The 17345-nt window shown below is 40.2% G+C and overlaps 1 protein-coding gene across 2 annotated transcripts in view; it reads right to left on the bottom strand.

The window, feature by feature from the left end:
- FAM83B (family with sequence similarity 83 member B) overlaps positions 1 to 17122 on the bottom strand; it is a 97837-nt gene extending 80715 nt beyond the window's left edge. The window contains exon 1 of one of the 2 annotated variants that reach the window (XM_518551.9): positions 17053 to 17122. The gene's annotated coding sequence lies outside the window, so the exon portion shown is untranslated. Of the gene's footprint in view, positions 1 to 16231; positions 16311 to 17052 lie in introns of those variants that run through there. The other variant, XM_009451491.5, reaches the window with a different exon arrangement.
- Positions 17123 to 17345: the final 223 nt, after the last annotated feature.

Raw genomic sequence — 17345 nt, 5'->3', positions numbered from 1 at the left:
ATTTACAGAGACAGCTTATACTGAATGCTCAAATTCCAAAGGATTATACATGGCTTAAAAATGCAAATAAAATTAAATTATTATTTTACCAACATCTAAACTACAAGGCTATCTTGATAAAGTTGTGTCTTGTGCCATACCAAAGTGCCGTATTCTTGTTCTGGCCCTGATCAGTAATCATTTGGATGAATAAATAGAGACACATTAATATAATCTGCAGAAATCAACAAAAAACATACATGCTAGATGCCAAAACAGATATGTAAAATAGTGACAAAGTGGCAAAATAATAAATCAATATGAACATTATTAAGTTCAAGTGCAATAAATTTGGAGGTTTTAATTTATATCGAAAATTAACTACATTCACACAGGATTAGGCAGGGTTTGGAGCCCATTATGTCATGAAGAATAGTTGAAAAATTGGAACTTTTAGTCCAAAGAGAACACTAGGAGATGCACTAAAGGGTAGTCTTCAATTATATGAAGTGGAGAAGTAGAATTAAGGACCAAATGACAAAAGTCACAGGTTGGCTCTGCGGCATAGTTGGTAAGATGGCACAGGTTTTGACCTCTACTCTGAAACTTATTGGTTGTAAAACTTTAGTCATGTTATTTAAGGGCCTTAAGCTTCATGGTGCTCACCAGGAAAAAGGGTAAAATAACTGTACTGACCCGAAGGGTTTCTATGTGGACTAAATGAGACAAAGGCCCTCAAGTGTACATGTGCCATAAAAACTGCTAAAAACTGTTAGGTAATAATCTAAGACGGAGTTTTATTTAATAATAAAGCTGCATAAAGACAGAATTGGTACCTCTATTTTGGGTTTTTGTTGTTGTTGTTGTTGTGTTGTTTTTAACTGAAACCCCTCTTTATGAGCATAATTAAGCAGAGGACACATTTTTGGAGAGGGTCCTATAGGATAACAAGTTGGATTTCTGAGACTTTCTTCATGTCAGAATTCCAAAATAGTATGTGTTTTGCCCGCTCAAAAGATCTGTGAGGTTCATAAGCTTGCTCAGCAGTGAGGTGTGTTGTGGTTTCCTACACCAGAGTGACAAGAACTCGCCTCCTACTCTTCTTCCCAGTTTCTCCAGAATCACCCTTCAAAGTTCAGCTTCATTTATTTATTTTTTTGCACCAATAAAAAGTATTTAACTAATGAAAACAAGATGACAGGTGGATTTTTTTTGTTTTTTCATGGTTTTTTGGGGGGGTTTTTTTGTTTTGTTTTTTTTTGTGGTTTTTTTGAGAGGGAGTCTTACTCTGTCACCCAGCCTGGAGTGCAATGGCGCGATCTCGGCTCACTGCAACCTCCACCTCCCAGGTTCAAGTGATTCTCCTACCTCAGCCTCCCAAGTAGCTGGGACTACAGGCACACACTGCCATGCCCGGCTAATTTTTCTTTTCTTGTATTTTAGTAGAGATGGGGTTTCACCATGTTGCCCAGGCTAGTCTTGAACTTTTGAGCTCAGGCAACCTGCCCACCTCAGCCTCCCAAAGTCCTAGGATTACAGGCATGAGGCACCGTGCCCGGCCAATGACAGGTTTTTAAAAAAGAAGAAGAAACACTTGCTGATCCATCTAGCCTCTCATTTTACGGAGGAAGAAGCGAATGTCCACCACGGGCCACACACTGAAAGTCACATCCTGAGTAAGAATTCAAGTCTGTTAACTGCCATCTAGTGTCCTTCCCACAGTCCTAGCTTCCTCAGCAAGGGTTACTTCCCTCACTGTTTTCAGGGTGTGCCTTGGATCACTCCAACTATACCCTGATGCTGCTCAAAGGCCGGACTACACCTTCTCCTTTTGTTCCCCTCCTCCTGTGACCCACTGTGCTCAGCCCAGACTGGTCATATAATCTGAATAGACCTATAGCCTCTCAAAATCCGTGGCCTTCTGTGGCAGGCCAGGTTCCCATTAGCCACTAGAAGAGTCAGTTTCTACTAATCTTCTATTATAACTCTGATGTATGTATAAGTTAAACATTAAAGAACTGGGGAAACTGGTGCCTGAGTACAACAGCTGGAATACGAAAACAAACCCATTATGACCCCACCTGGTTTTCTTAGACCCTAACGTCTGATTGAATAATAAAGGCATTCTTACACGTATACCTTGTACCAGGGCCCACTTAAGAAACTTTCCAAGACTCTAGAGAAAACCTTCCAGACTCCAGACTCTAGTTAAAGATTACATATAGATTGAATGAAACACTCCGGCTTGTAGGTGCACTCCCACAGGTAGGCATGGGGCTTAAAACGTACATAAGCACTAGAAAAAAACTTGTAACTTGGAGTTGATCTGGTGAGTTACTCAGGCCTTTTCTCTGTAACCGGTTGCAGAAATAAACTCCCTTCTTTCCCCGTCTGTCTGCATCTCATTATTGGACAGTGAGAACAAGCAGCTGGACCTTTCTGTCTGGAAACACTCCAACTAGATTTGGGGCCATTTTACCTGGGATTCATTGCTTCTTCCATCATTTTATAAACTGAAATGACATTTAGGACCAGAAAGAACCCAAGAGACCACATCATGGACCATTCCTCTCATTTTATGAGACCACTTCTTTTTTGTTTGTTTGTTTTGGAGGTGGGGTCTTCCTCTGTCAGCAGTGTCACAATCTTGGCTCAGTGCAACCTCCACCTCCTGGGCTCAAGTGATCCTCCCACCTCAACTTCCTGAGTAGCTGGGACCACAGACACGCCCCACCATCCCTGGCTAATTTTTTTGTATTTTTGGTAGAGCCAGGATTTTGCCATGTTGGCCAGGCTGGTCTCAAACTCCTGGGCTCAAGTAATCCATTCCTCTTGGCTTCCCAAAGTGCTGGGATTACCGATATGTGCAACTGTGCCCGGCCTAGGCCACTTCTCTACTGGGACATTTTGATGCAGTTTAAAGAATGAAATATTCAACTCTCATCTTAGGAAAGATTTGCTCAAATTCATCTCAAATTAATAATGAAATACTGCCTTAATAACTGAAGGTAACAGAGTGAGAGTTGACTAAAGTATAAACTAGAGACAACTAAAAATAAATTTTAAGAAAACATAAACCCATGGCCGGGCATGGTGGCTCACACCTATAATCCCAGCACTTTGGTAGGCCAAGGCAAGCAGATCACCTGAGGTCATGAGTTCAAGACCATAACGTGAACAACCACAATATCCTCAAGTCCTGGAGAGGGTCAGGGATAAGCAGAGCAATGAGTCAGCGCTCAGGGAGGTCTGTGGTTAACATGCTGTGAACATGTACACAAGAGAGTTTTACATTTTGATGAAACACTTTCCTTACGCAGCTTTATAGTTTTAGATTTTAAGTGTTAGGTCTTTGATTCATCTCAAATTAATTTTCGTATATGGGGTGTGATACGATTATGTACATATATTTATACACACACTTACACATAATACAGTTGTTACAGGGCTATTTACTGAAAAGACAATTCTATTTCCCATTGAATTGATTCATGCCTTGGTTGAATGTGACACAACTATATAAGGAGGGTCTATTTCCCATTGAATTGATTCACGCCTTGGTTGAATGTGACACAACTATATAAGGAGGGTCTATTTCTGGGTTCTTTCTTCTGTTCCATAGATCTCTTTATTGATACATATGTCAGTATCACACATTCCTGGTTACTATAGCTTAATAGTCTTAGAGTTACTTAATGTAAGTTCTCCACTTTGTACTTCTCTTACAAGATTTTTTAGGATATTCTAGTCCCTTTGCATTTTAGAAACAGCTTGTCAATTTTTTTAATGGCATACAATAAAGGATACAACTCAGGAAGAGCCAAATGCATAGGGCAAGGTATAGGAGTATAGAGGAAGTGAGGAGCTTTCATGCTCTCTCTAAGCACATCCCTGTCTCAGCAAGTCAATGTGTTTACCAACCCAGAGTCTCCAGCTTCGTTTTTTTTCTAAGTTAACTAAGCAACATTATCGACACCACTATTCAAATGCAAAAACAAAACAAGATTGTTAAAAGCTGCCTCTAGTGGTTTTAATAACATGCAGAAAAGCTTGTTATTATGCTATGTAGCTAACAAGCAGGCTACAAAACTATATAAGAGCAAAATTATAATTGGAGAAAATTCACCCAAAAACAAAAGGAAAACACACACACACACACACACACACACACAATGAGGGTGGTTTTCTTTGAGTAGTGGTTCTACAGGTGGTTTTTTGAAGCTTCTTTTCACTTTTCTGTATTTAACAAATGTTTATCAACGAATATGTATTATTTTGCAATGGGGAAAGATTTTTTAAAAGAAGTACCTCAACAGTTATTTTTGAGTTTACAATAACCACTTCTTTTCTCATTCACAGACTGTTGGCTGTAACTGGTGATTCAAAACCCTGCATATCAAAGTTTGATAATTCTTACAGAGCAACACATGAACAAGTACAGAATATCCAAACTAAAGCCATATGGGTACAGACCCACAAAGGAAAAAAATTAAAATAACTAGATGTACTTAATTGGGGCTTAGTAAGTAGCTCACTGACACACAGTGTCATGCCTAACACTCGGGGGCTAGTACAACAGTCACTGAAAGGAGCTCCCACAGTAATCCCCAACACATGCTATCCCTTCTCATGCATTATTTAAATGCATCATACTCTACCCTCTCCACTAGACTGTGAGCTCTATGATGGCAGAGATTATGTCTGCTTAGTACAATTCTAAATGCTCGGTAAGTACATAATTGTTAAATAAGCTAATGATATACTGCCTTAATAACTGAAGGTAACAGACTGAGAGTCGACTAAAGTATAAACTAGAGACTGCTAAAAAATAGATTAAAAAAAAATCATAATACCCGTGGCCGGGTGCAGTGGCTCATGCTGGTAATCCCAGCACTTTGGGAGGCCGAGGTGTGCAGATCATGAGGTCAGGAATTGGACTCCAGCCTGGCCAACATGGCGAAACCCAGTCTCTACTAAAAATACAAAAGTTAGCTGGGCATGGTGGTGGGTACCTGTAATCCCAGCTACTCAGGAGGCTGCAGCAGGGAGAATCGCTTGAACCCGGGAGGCGGAGGTTGCAGTGAGCTGAGATCACGCGATTGCACTCCAGCCTGGGTGACAGAGTGAGACTCCGTCTCAGTGGTGGGGGCTGGGGGGTGGGCACGGTGTGGGGGGAGGAATTATAATGCCCATACAGAAATTGTGAATATCTGAACATATATTTGCTTATGTTAAATCGAGGTTAGGTTTTTGGTAATATAAAATATTACCCATTTATAAAGGGCTTCAGAAAGAATAACCAGAAATGCGCTGAGTACTGTAAAAGTGATTAGGTAAATGGACAGATCTATATCAAAAACATAAATATTAATTTCAAATGAGAACTTTGTCAGAAGAAGAAAGGTGGTATCAAGTGTCTCTGGGGATTCTCCATAAAATTTGCATTTTTCATTATTTTATTATGTTAAAGTCATTCTGCAAACAGATTCTTGGCATTTTCATTAATCATAAAAAATAAATTGCTAAGTCTTGTGTTTTCAACACAAGTAGTGATACAAATTAGCTATAAAGCATGACTCATTTTTTCTTGTGTTTCTGGTATCAGTTTTGTTATTATATAAACTTATTTCAATAGCAAGAAAAGATTAATTGGCTGTTTAAATAAATTATGGTTATGTATATTTCATATATCAATAAGGTGAAATTGAAGTAACTATATATTTCAGAGCAGTCCCTGGGAAGCTGAAGTCTATATTTTACAACTTGATATAACAGAACAGTGTAAGGCTTAAGTTCATCCAATAAGTCATCCAAATATGAATCTATATTCTTTTTTCAAGAAGAATGCATCCCTCACTCTACTCTAAAGGTAGGCAAAACTTACAACAAGATGAGGATCTCCTTTTCTTGAAAATGTCGGATAGGTGGGGGAAATGACTTTTAAATAGTGACTATTGTTAGTGCCAATGGTATCTGAAAATCATTGCTGAGATATGCAGAAGACTAAGAATTTTCCTCAAGTGTCATCAAAGCTATTGATTTTCCTGTTATCAGGGTTTGGACTTGGGAGTTGCCATCTCTCTTCGCTCTTCTCCCATTACTCTCCCAGAATAATCCCGTCCAGTCTTACATCCATGAATGACTTGCAGACATCCAGACTTCACTGCTCCCTTCTCCTCTAGACTCACATATCCAGTTGGTTTGTGGACCTCTTCCCTGGATATCCAACAGGTTTTCTTTCTTTACACCTAACATCCTGAGTTAATTTCCAACTTAGGATCTTTGCACTAGCTGTTCCATCCACCTGGAATGCTCCTTTTTTTTTCATTTCTATCTTATCCATATGCCACCTTCTCTGAGAGGTCTTCCAGACTACCCATTGTAGAGAGTACCCACTCTCTCTGCCATACTTAATCGTTGTACCCTGCTTTAACTTATAACACTTATTAAGTGAAGTAAGTAAAATATTTATTTATGTGCTGTTTCCTGTACCCCCTTCAGTAAAATAACAGCTGCTTAAAGGCCACTGAGTCTGTATATTCTAATTTACCACTGGCCCCATCATGTTGGTTATTCCATATTTTAGGTATCATCACTGTCTTGGATAAGACCTATTCTCTTACATTACAAGTAAATTCAGTTCTGCCCTCATGGTATAATTATAAAGGAGAAATAACTACAGATCTGTCGACCTACCCCTTACTTATTCACCTTGACTCTCCTCCTCCTCACTTCACAACACTCATACATAATTCCCCGAACACCACGGGAAGCAGGGTTCAGTCTCGTTCAACCTCAGTTTCAGAAATGTAGTATAATTTATAACAAAGACATATTTAGACAAAAACACCACAGGCAACAAGAGCCCCATGGAGTGAAATGCTGAATGTGTCATGTGCCCTCCTGTCCCACCTCTGAGTCTATTTAAGGCAATAAAGTCACTCTTGGTGCATGATGACATTTGCAGAGTAAATGCTGTAGGAAAAATGATAAATGTGTGTTCCAATATCAACTTTTAAAACAGCTTCCCAACTACATTTAACAAGGGTAGTGTGCCTCAACTATAAAATAGTGTGAAAGTCTATAAATAAAATGTCTTAAGAAAATGTATTTTGTTTAGTTATGTTAGGAACAGCTTTTCATAAAAAGTGAAATTGTTACATACATTTAGTGGCAGAAAAGCAGTCTCAGACGCTTATAAAGTAGAGGGTTAAAAACAGAAATAATTTTGTGCCAATTGTGTAAGTGGACACAAATTTATTTAGTTCGAATGCCAAATAATATTAAATATTAATAATATATCTAGCCTGCAAAGATTTTAGTTTTCACTTGGTTAAAGAGCCATATAAATAATCAGAATATCTAAAATAATCCCAATACCTACCAATTCTTTATTAGTCATTTCCCTTAGGATTCACTTGTAATCAAGCCTGCCTAGACAGCTGTATCACAACTGAAAAAAGTGCTTTTCTCTTTATGTTACCCCAGAAACTGCCAACAAATCTGATCAGAAAACTAGCCCACTCTAGTTCGACTTTTTGTTCTTTTCAAAATAACCTTTTTTGTTGGCTTCTTTACTTGTTTATAGAGCACTTGCACACAGGGAAGTTAATAAATAAGAGATAAATAAAGAAATATATATTTTAAATGTGTAAAATGCTGCTGGATTTATATAGACAGATTTCTAGGACTTGTGGGTTACATATGAACAGTAACTTGGTTTCTCAGCTTTCTCTCTCTACAATTGTGCTCAATTCTTCTGACAGCAGGGCTAACTTGCAAGACTGCAATTCTGAGACAAAGCTGATGTTTATAGAACTCTGCTAGTCACAGTTGCTTAAACCACACCTGAACCAGAAAATGCACCTGGCAGCTTATTTCACTTTCATTTGTCCTTAAGGCCTATGTCAGCATAACAGTGGAGGAGAAGGAGACGACTTGGCCACATGGTATTGCAGCTATCACTGGTTGACTTATCGCTCTGCACAATTTACATATGGGTGTGTATATGTGAGTCCATGAGTAAATCTTGCTTTTTCCACTCCTTCGCAGCTCAAAGTTCTAACTGATTTCAAAGACAGGGCTCCTCACTTAAGTCTCTCAATTAAGCTTTCCCCAAAGAGTTGTGGCCATTATTTAGCAATTTCTACAACACTACGTATCTTAAGTGAAAAGACCTTGGCACCCTTTCCATGGAATCATCATTGATTATGTTATCTATACCTTTCTTCTCTTTCAGTTTTAACCATCCTCTGTACAAATCAAAAATATTTCTCATATGTATACAAAATAAACTGAATTATTTGGGAGACAATGGAATTTCTACATTGTTACATTAAAATCAAAGATGATTCATTTCTTTAACTCAAGTAATTAATGGTTTTATCAAATTATTTACTCTGTGTGTGATACATCCACACACATACTTAGGATTTCAAGGGCTCCTGCCCCCACTTTTTGGTGAATCGTATTTTGGATCCACTCCAAGTTTCTGTGGAATCACATTTTGGATCTAATGACCTTGGAGAGATTTAACACTCTTCTTTTCCCGTAAATGTCTTATTCTAATTCTTCCACATACAAGATTTAACATGCTAAATGGGAGTAAAGCCACTCCATAAACAAAATATAGAATTTCAAATAGTTTGAAGACCTTATGTTAATAACAGAGCTATGAGTATGGCTTTGAGTATGAACCAAAGGTGACAGATTTCTCAGATAATATATTGAGATATCAATGGACATGAATTGGCCTAGTATCACACAAATAAGTGCTTCTGCAATAAACCACTTTCTATATTTTTTTCAACGTATATGGACTGATGTTTTTGTCTGACATTAACAGACATAGAAATTGTAGCCATATGCTGTAATTTTCAATTATATGTATAAGTGATCTCCTACTTAGCTCTTTTGACATTTGAAAATCCTGAACTTTTCTGCATGAGAGATTGACACTCAAAACAACTTTAATAATTCTAGTCTTTAATCCATCAATTACTAAGTATTTCATTTTACTGTACATGGGGCTGCCAGCATGTCAATATGCAGTTTCAATAATATCACTGTATTTTTTACCGCATATTTGCACACTTATTTGAATATTTTATTGCAATTTGAACTTATAATCAATTTTGAAAACTGGAAAAATGAAAATTCTGAAGTTAGTGACAGGATGTTTATAATTTGGATACAATTAAAGCAAAGATGAACTTCACCGTCCATGCCAAGAGAAGCGACTCTTTGGTCTTGATCAGATGACCATTGCACACATGTTCCATTGTGAAGAAAAGGAACAATTTTTTAAAAGTATAAAATACTAGAAACATATTGTTGAATATTGTGTTTACAATGTTTACAGAGTAATCAATCGTCAATTGTATTTATATTTTAGCTACCAGAAAATAAAATTTGACTTGTATTAGAAAATAAAATTTGACTTTCATACCTAGGCATACGTTGAAGATAATACAGGTTGGGTTCCAGACACCACAATAAAGTGAGTATTGCAATAAAATGAGTTACACAAATTTTTTTGGTTTCCCAGTGCATATATAAGTTATGTTTACATTATACTGTGGCTTATTAAGTGTGCAATAGCATTATGTCTAAAACATCAATGAACAACCTTAATCAAAAGATAAGTTATCCCTAAAAAAATGCTAACTATCATCTGAGCCTTCAGCAAGTTGTAATCTTTTTGCCATTGGAGGGGCTTGTCTTGATGTTGATGGCTGCTGACTGATCAGGGTGGTGGTTGCTGAAGGGTGGGGTGGCTATAGCAATTTCTTAAAATAAGACAATAACGAATTTTGCCAGAAAGATTGACTCTTCCTTTCACAAACGATTTCTCTATAGCATGCAATGTTGTTTAACAGCAGTTTACATATGGTAAAACTTCTTTCAAAATTAGAGTCAATCTTCTTAAATCCTGCTGCTGTTTTACCAACTAAGTTTTTATAATATTCTAAATTCTTTGTTGTCACTTTAACAATGTTCATAGCACCTTCACCAAGAGAGTAGATTTCATCTCAAGAATCCACTTTCTTTGTTCATCTATGAGAAACAACACCACATCCATTAAAGTGTTACCATGACACTGAAAAAACTAAGCCACACCTTCAGCCTCCTCTTCTAATTCTATTAATAGGTCCCTTGCTATTTCCACCATATCTGCAATGACATCCTCCACAAAAGTCTTGAACCTTTCTAAGACATCTACAAGAGTTAGAATCAACTTCTTTCAAACTGCTGTTAATGTTGATATTCTGACCTCCTCCCATGGATCACAAATGTTCTTAATGGCATGTAGAATGGTGAATTCTTTCCAGATTTTCTATTTATTTTGCTCAGATTCATTAGAGGAATCACTTATCTGTGGCAGCTAGAGCTTTATGAAATGTCTTTTTAAATAATAAAACTTAAAAGTCAAAGTCACTTCTTGATCCATGTGCTATGGAACAAATGTTGTGTTAGAAGGCATGAAAACAACATTAATCTCCATCAGATCTCTTAGGTGACCAGGTGCACAGTCTATAAGCAGTAACATTTTGAAAGGAATCTTTTTTTCTGAGAAGTAGGTCTCAACAGTAGGCTTAAAAAGTCAGTAGACCTTGCTGTAAACAGATGTGCTCTCATCTGAGCTTTGTTGCTCCATTTACAGAGCACAGGCAGACTAGATTTAGAATAATTTTTAAAGACCTTAGGCATTCTGGGATGGTAAATGAGCAGTGGCTTCGACTTAAAAGTCACCAGCTGTATTAACCCCTAAAAAATCAGTCAGCCTATCCTTTGAAGCTTTGAAACCAGGCATTGACTTCCCCTCTCTAGCTCTGAAATACTAGATGGCATCTTCTTCTACTAGAAGGCTGTTTCGCCTACATTAAAAATGTGTTGTTTAGTGTCACTTTGTTCATCAATTATCTTAGCTAGATTTTCTGGATAACTTGCTTCAGCTTCTTCATGAGCACTTGCTGCTTCACTTTGCACATTTACATTTTGGAGACAGCTTCTTTCCTTAAACCTCAGGAACCAACCTCTGCTAGTTTCATACCTTTCTCCTCCAGCTTTCTCATCTCTCTTAGCCTTCACAGATTTGAAGAGAGTTAAGGTCTTGCTCTGGATTAGGCTTTGGCAGAGAATGTTGTGGCTGGCTTGATCTATCCAGGGGTGTCTAATCTTTTGGCTTCCCTGGGCCAAAAAGGATTGTCTTGGGCTACGCATAAAATACACTAACAACAATAGTCAATGAGCCAAAAAAAAAAAAATTGCAACAAAAATTGAATAATCTTTTAGGAAAGTTTACAAATTTGTATTGGGCAGCATTCAAAACCGTCCTGGGCTATATATGGCCTGCAGGCCACAGATTGAACAGCCTTGAATTCTAGACCAATAAGATTTTCTCCCTATCAGCAATAATGCCATTTTACTCTCTCATGATGTGTGTGTTTACTGGAGTAGCACTTTTAATTTCCTTCAACAACTTTTCCTTTGCTTTCACAATTTGGATAGTTGTCTAGTACAAGAGATTTAGCTTTTAGCCTATCTCAGCTTTCAACATGACTTCCTCACTGAGCTTAATCATTTCTAGCTTTTGATTTAAAATGAGGGCATGCAACTCTTCCATTCCCTTGAACATTTAAAGGCCCTGGGAGAGTTATTAAGTGGCCTAATTTCAATACTGTGCCCAAGGAGCGGGAAAGACACAGGGGAATGGCCAGTTGGTGGAGCAGTCAGAACACACACAACATTTATAGATTAAGTTCACTGTCATATATGCACATGATTTGTAGCACCCCCAAAAAATTACAAGAGTAGCATCAGAGATCAATGATCACCAAAAAAAGACATTATAATAATGAAGTTTGAAATATTGTGAGAATTACCAAAATGTGACACAGAGACACAAAGTGAGCATGTGCTGTTGGAAAAATGGCACTGATAGACTTGCTTAAGGCAGTGTTGCCAGAAACCATCAATTAGTAAAAACACAATTGCTGCAAAGTACAATAAAGCATAGCACAATAAAACGAGATATGCTTCTAATTTTACTTGTACAGATTTTTAGAATACCAAAGTAGAGAACTGTGCTGATAAAGATGACAGACAGAAATAAAGAACTGTAAATAGGCCAGGCACAGTGGCTCACGCCTGTAATCCCAGCACTTTGGGAGGCCGAGGTGGGCGGATCATGAGGTCAGGAGTTTGAGACCAGCCAAGCCAACATAGTGAAACTCCGTCCCTACTAAAAACACAAAAATTAGCCGGGCATGGTAGCGCCTGCCTGTAGTCCCAGCTACTCGGGAGGCTGAGGCAGGAGAATCACTTGAACCCGGGAGGCAGAGGTTGTGGTGGGCCAAGATCATGCCACGGCACTTCAGCCTGGGCAACAGAGTGAGACTCTGTCTCAAAAAAACAAACCAAAACAAAACAAAACAAAATGTAAATAAATAGGTAGTTCAACAGATGGTGAAATGGACAAATAAATAGAAGTATGAAATGGGAGATAAGAAAGAAGAAAGATGAACAGGTAAAAAAGTAAATCAGAAGGGCTCAGAAGGGATAGATAAAAAGAGAAGGGAAGTGAAGAGAAAAACATAATGGGAGGGAAGAGAAGAGAAGCATAAAAGAAAAAAGAAGGAAGAGAAGGGACAAAAGGAGGATAGAAAGGATGAGATGTGACAAAAAAAGATGAAAAGGCCAATAAAGATGAAAATGGAAAGGAAGGGTTGAAACTAAAAAAAAGAATCATAGGGGAACACTGTAAACAGTTACTTACTCTAAAAACAACTTAGCTATATTGCACTCATCTTTAACAAATAACTCAGAAGTTATATTTGAGAAAAATACAGGACTTTTTTTTTTTTTTTTTTTTTTTTTTGAGATGAGTCTCACTCTGTCGCCCAGGCTGGAGTGCAGTGGCGCGACCTGGGCTCACTGCAAGCTCTGCCTCCCAGGTTCAAAAAATTCTCTGCCTCAGCCTCCCAAGTAGCTGGGATTACAGGCACCCACCACCACGCCTGGCTAATTTTTGTATTTTTAGTAGAGACGGGGTTTCACCATCTTGGCCAGGCTGGTCTTGAACTCCTGACCTTGTGATCCACCCGCCTCAGCCTCCCAAAGTGCTGGGATTACACACGTGAGCCACTACGTCCAGCTGTTAAAATATAGTACTTTTAAAACATCTGTTGAATGAGTCTTGTGAGACTAGGTATTTGGAGTAACGTGCTGTTAAGAATTAAAGCCATCATTGCTAGTGTGTATATATAAATGACAGCCCAAACATCTTATGTTGAGTTATTCTATTACCACCATTGAGATGGAAGATGCCACTCTTTAGTGCTTTGAAAACTGCCTTTTCTTCTCTAAGTAGTAATGTTTATGTAATCAAAGAAGGAACCTGATGTTAAATAAAGAACGAAAACCTTTTGAAATGAAAATTTGGCCAAAGAAGTGGAAATAATAAGCTTCACAGTGATACTGTGGGGAAACCTTAGTTAACATTATTTTATGATACTCTCAATAAGAAGTGATCACAGAGAATTTCAGAGCAGTGTGGGTGGGACACAGGAGTGACCACATAGTCTAAACCTTTCACAATACCAGTGAAAAACCTGCAAGCCTAAAGAATGTTAATACTTTGTCAAAAAACATGACTATCCCAGGGCTGCTAACGTTCAATTTCACAAATGATTACTGAACACAAACAACGTCTGCTGTGACCTTCAGAGAATAGGAAGGAACTACAAAAATCAGTGGACTTGATCCATTTATTTATTTGTGTACTTATAATTATCATTAGGTTCCTAAACTGGAAGCTTCCTAAGATCCAGGAATATATTTTTACTTTCCTACCCCTGGAGAGGAACATATTGCTTGGCAGATAATGGTCAATAAATATGTTTAATCAAAGGGATAGTGTAAAAGAGCACAAAGTTAGAGCCATTAGATAATCATCATCACTGCATAAGTTCTCTATAAACTCTTCAACATAGGCCCCTGCCAGTAACCTGGAGACTACACCTGACTCTATGTCAGTATGCAAGAGAGGCTGACCATGACTACTTTAAGTTTCCCACGGACCAGTAATCTACAAATTATTTAAGACACAGCTGAAAAGATAAATGTCATGTGCCCTTAGGGGACATCTCACCTCACTCTTAAGGACAATGTAAAAATAAAACAAAAGACAAACTGGGTAGTAATTAGATGTCCCCAGAGGAAAAGTTTCCTACCGTTCATGATCATGTGATTCCAGGACTTCCCAACATAGACAGCATGCCCAATGAATATCTCTCATGTTTGGATCATCTCTCCACCAAGGCTCACCTCCCTTACAGCATCACAGCCCCTGAAAACATCCTTTGCCCCCTCCATCACCCACCCCTACCTTCTGTACATGTTAGCCCCCTGCCTCCTCAGTGCACCCTCCTCCCCAGCATACAGCCCACTTGCCCCCCACTCCACCTCACCTCCACGTATATCCTTTCCACTGGAGCCTACCATTTCCCCCAGCTCTTGTCTCAGGAGCCCACAGCACTCAGCCTCCCAATCCCCTTGGGAAGCCTGCTCTACCCTTAGGGGCCAGGATACTTCTAGACAGTGCCCATGCCCATTGGCACACCTCAGTGGGAAGGAAGCTCCCACTGAAGGCTCTAACACATTTTCTCAGAGAAATGTTGTTGGCTTTGATTCTTGATGGAGTTTAAGTGCTATTTGTACAACTTTTTATCTAAGGCATCCTTAAAGCTGGGCTGTGAGTAACCATCATTTAGAACTCTGTTTTCATGGGGGAGTGGATGTATTCTGATGTTCAAATGATAAATTCAACAACAAAATTCTAAAATACATTCCATCTCCAGATCAGAAATTAAAGGAACAAAAGCAAATTTCAAAATGAACAAAACATTGTGTTTAAAAAGGTGAATTGTGAAACATCCATGGGACATTCACATTTTGCAACTTATAAAGGGACAGACGTGCAAACTTACCTAACTAGATAAACAAGGACAACTTGAAATTTTACCAATAATTCATTAAATTAAGCTAAGTGGCCTCTTTTCAAAAGGTCTCCTCCAACCAGATTTATGTATTAGAAGAGTCCCGCTTTGATGGGATCACAGTTTCACACCAAGATTCTGGACACTTAAAAGTATAATAACATTACATTTTGGCAACTCAGTATTGTATAATGTAATTAAATGGGAAACAAGTAGGTTAGTTGCTGCAAGGTGAGTCATGGTCAAGAAAATACTCAGTGAATGAACCTCCAGCTTAACCTATAAAGAACGGTGGACGGTAGAGGAAATAAAATAGAAAGATTAATAAAATTAATTACTTCATCCCAAAAAAGTTTAGCCAGTTAGCGTCATAAACTCAAGGGCATAAACGTAAAAGACATCACTGAGTCAGCACCAGAGGTGTGGTTTGTCTCCATCTATACAATCTCTTTCAGCAACTGTTCAATTGGTAATGCTTCCCACAATAAATTCTCAGCATCTGCGGTCTAAAGCCTGCCAGCTTTAAAGGCAGGATCCACCCAGCCCCTTAGGCAGGCTCTAGAGGGTGTAGCCAGCACCCTAAATAGGTGTATACCCCACGTGTGCCTGAGCCCCAAAGGCAAGGGGGTGGAATTTGCAATTGGAAGGTGTGGGGACTTCTACTTTTCTGGGAACTACAGGAAGACAGAGAGAAACAAACTCAACAAAGACCTGCACTCCCAACCTTCCGTCATTCTGTTTCACATTATTCTCATTCTCCAATCATTTTGAGCCTCCCACCGCCACCCGCACCCCCCCGCAATAAAAACAAAAAACCCCAGTTTTCTCTTCTAAGTCTCTTTCATCACTGTCTCCCTTCCTATTGCTTGTCAGCAATGATTCAGCCTCAGTCATGGATTTCCTCGGGGCTCTTGCACTTGTTAGGTTGAGAAAGGGAAAGAAGGGAGGTGCCTGCCAGTAATCTAACAAGATGTTTGTAAATGGGAATTTGGACATAAGCTGTTGAGCATTAAATTCTAGCCTCAATTGCTTGCCACCCGCACACCTTCTTCTTAAGTGTTCTGGCCGCCTGAGCTCTCACTTCCACTTCTAGGTCAGAGAGACCCTATAACTTCACCGCTCCGAGCATAGACAACATGCTAACCTGTGTTTCCATAACCTCCCAGCCTCCTCCTATAAAGAAAGCGCTGTTGTCTCTTTACATACCTATGACTCCTGCAATGAACACAGGCATTCTCTGCCTCTTCACTCACCTTACACAGGTTAAGTCTCCCCACATATCACACAGAATAGACCAAAAGTCTCCAAGTCCCGTTCCAGGAGCAATCTGCTCTAGGCCTACTGTCCTCTTCTAGATCACTCACCAGGATCTAGAGCAGTGGTTCTCAAACTTTGGTAGGTACAAGCTCTCCTGGAGAGCTGCTAGAGCACACAGACCCAGACTCAGGCCGACCCAAGTTTGAAAAACACAGGTCGCTACCAGTCTGCACTCAGAAACGGGATCCTGTACAATTAAGAGGCTGTGTGAAAAAACTGTCTTTTCAAGTTCTGCTCCCCACTCAGGATCTAAAGAACACCCACGCCCCTCAGCGACCTAAGCTCTCCCACCTTTTCCCGGAACCCCCCACCCCCACGCCCTCTGCTTCCACCCTGGACTTCCTCCCACGAGACTTTTCCCAGCGGTCTCTCCTCCCGCTTCCCCTCCCAGGGTCCTCGGCGCACTCCCACACTGGAAAAGAGGAAACAAATGCAGCGTCCACGAGGGGCGGCGCCAGTCCTCTGGGGACCCAAACTGACTCCGCCCGAGACAACTTTTCAAACTTCTCAACTCACTCGCACCCCCACGACAATGAAAGAAACGTAGAAAAGACTGAAGCAACTGAGCTTTGCACCCTGGGGAATTTCCAATCCCGCGCGCGCTCCCAAGGGGGAGGCCCCTATCCCTCCCGTCCGCCGCGCCGGCCAGGGGCGGGTGAAGCCCCGGGCCCCCCCAGCACCCCGAGCACTTCAACCCTGCACCCGCTGGGGTCCCGTCCGCCGAGGTCTGGGGCAGGGGAGCCCAAACCCCACTTACTTGCCCCAAGCCGCGCGCAACCGCGCCCGCCGCACAGCGCCCGCCGCCGAAGGTTTGCCTCCCAGGAAGCAGCAAGCGCCTGGGCGCGGGCAGGGAGGGGAGGGGAGTTACCTGCCCAGCGTCAGGTCCGCGGAGGGAGGCTGATTCCGGCTCGAACCGCGCCTCCCCGAGACGAGGTGCAGCGCTGGAGGCGGGGGGAGTGGAGACGGGTTACAACAAGTCCCAAGTGGTGGCACGCCAAACCCCGAACAGCCAGAAAGCGCTCGGAACCTGTCTGAACTCAAACACCCAGC

Source organism: Pan troglodytes, chromosome 5 (genome assembly GCF_028858775.2).
Source record: "Pan troglodytes isolate AG18354 chromosome 5, NHGRI_mPanTro3-v2.0_pri, whole genome shotgun sequence".
Lineage (NCBI taxonomy): Eukaryota > Metazoa > Chordata > Mammalia > Primates > Hominidae > Pan > Pan troglodytes.
Note: the sequence above shows the minus strand (reverse complement) of the source record. Positions and strands in the feature narration are given on the sequence as shown.